Genomic DNA, 2173 nt, shown 5'->3' on the forward strand with positions numbered 1-2173 from the left:
TTTTAAACGAAAGAAAGTGTCAAACAAAACATGACACTACAACTCAGGGCGAACCAAGGCCAACATAATAAACAAAATAAGCCATTTCCCACAGAAAGTGCTAGCTAGCCTGATAGAAATAAACAAACCAAAAGATAGTCGCTAACCCTAACTCCCTAATGTGAAAACAAGAGAAAACAATCAAAAGAAAATGGCTGTTCACCCCTACAGATTTAATACTATTTACAAAATATACAATTTATAAACAAAACCACGGCACAAAACCTAACAATTCAAAAATGCTAAATAAGGTTTGGAAACCAAGAACAGCAAACAGGTGCTGCTGCCAGAAAGAGCCTCGCTAGCTGTTGGGAACCGTACTTTTAAAACTCCAGCAAGTGTAGGATGGACCAATCAGCTTCCTGTACTGCCCCCCAATCCGGCCAATCAGGCAGGGCACCTATAAGAACAAGAAAATAAAAACAACACATATGGCCAGGACCGTAACATGGTCTACTAGTAATGAAGCACGATGGTTGACAAACCAAAAAAGTAGCAAAACAGCAATGAAAGAACAAAATTTGATGAAAATATAGAACAATTTCTATGAATTAATAGGCAGTAACACCAGCTTGTGCTGCCCGTAAACCCAAGCAAAAAAGCTTACAGCACCTGGTATTCCCAGGCGGTCTTCCTACCAAGTACTAACCAGGCCCGGCCCTATTTGGCTGCCGAGATCGGACGAGATCGGGCGCTTAGAGAGCGGTGTGGCCGTAAGCTGCATTTGACATCATCAACAGCTCTTAAAAACGCTGGAGAAGCAGAATGCATGACACTTGCTAAGAAGAAGATAAATGTGGCAAAGTACAAAGTACTATAACGGTACTGGTCTGTTACGCCCCTGTCTAGGGGGTCAGGGTGCAACATACAAAGATAAATTAGCATGTTCCCTCTCCGATCCCCAAACCAAAATCCAGGATCGAGATGTTCCAACAGAATGATATTTATTTTAAACGAAAGAAAGTGTCAAACAAAACATGACACTACAACTCAGGGCGAACCAAGGCCAACATAATAAACAAAATAAGCCATTTCCCACAGAAAGTACTAGCTAGCCTGATAGAAATAAACAAACCAAAAGACAGTCGCTAACCCTAACTCCCTAATGTGAAAACAAGAGAAAACAATCAAAAGAAAATGGCTGTTCACCCCTACAGATTTAATACTATTTACAAAATATACAATTTATAAACAAAACCACGGCACAAAACCTAACAATTCAAAAATGCTAAATAAGGTTTGGAAAGCAAGAACAGCAAACAGGTGCTGATGCCAGAAAGAGCCTCGCTAGCTGTTGGGAACCGTACTTTTAAAACTCCAGGAAGTGTAGGATGGACCAATCAGCTTCCTGTACTGCCCCCCAATCCGGCCAATCAGGCAGGGCACCTATAAGAACAAGAAAATAAAAACAACACATATGGCCAGGACCGTAACATGGTCTATTAGTAATGAAGCACGATGGTTGACAAACCAATAAAGTAGCAAAACAGCAATGAAAGAACAAAATTTGATGAAAATATAGAACAATTTCTATGAATAAATAGGCAGTAACACCAGCTTGTGCTGCCCGTAAACCCAAGCAAAAAAGCTTACAGCACCTGGTATTCCCAGGCGGTCTTCCTACCAAGTACTAACCAGGCCCCACCCTATTTGGCTGCCGAGATCGGACGAGATTGGGCGCTTAGAGAGCGGTGTGGCCGTAAGCTGCATTTGACATCATCAACAGCTCTTAAAAACGCTAGAGAAGCAGAATGCATGACACTTGCTAAGAAGAAGATAAATGTGGCAAAGTACAAAGTACTATGACTGTACTGGTCTGTTACGCCCCTGTCTAGGGGGTCAGGGTGAAACATACAAAGATAAATTAGCATGTTCCCTCTCCGATCCCCAAACCAAAATCCAGGATTGAGATGTTCCAACAGAATGATATTTATTTTAAACGAAAGAAAGTGTCAAACAAAACATGACACTACAACTCAGGGCGAACCAAGGCCAACATAATAAACAAAATAAGCCATTTCCCACAGAAAGTGCTAGCTAGCCTGATAGAAATAAACAAACCAAAAGACAGTCGCTAACCAACTGTGCTGTTGACCTACAGGGTACCGGTGGAAATTGGACTACTGTTGGTCGA

At 41.5% G+C, this 2173-nt stretch overlaps 2 pseudogenes; both read right to left on the reverse strand.

The window, feature by feature from the left end:
• Positions 1 to 639: 639 nt before the first annotated feature.
• On the reverse strand, positions 640 to 758 carry LOC137122916 (5S ribosomal RNA; annotated as a pseudogene).
• An 867-nt stretch (positions 759 to 1625) lies between these two features.
• On the reverse strand, positions 1626 to 1744 carry LOC137122917 (5S ribosomal RNA; annotated as a pseudogene).
• Between the last annotated feature and the right edge of the window lie 429 nt (positions 1745 to 2173).

Source organism: Channa argus, unplaced genomic scaffold (assembly GCF_033026475.1).
Source record: "Channa argus isolate prfri unplaced genomic scaffold, Channa argus male v1.0 Contig248, whole genome shotgun sequence".
NCBI lineage: Eukaryota > Metazoa > Chordata > Actinopteri > Anabantiformes > Channidae > Channa > Channa argus.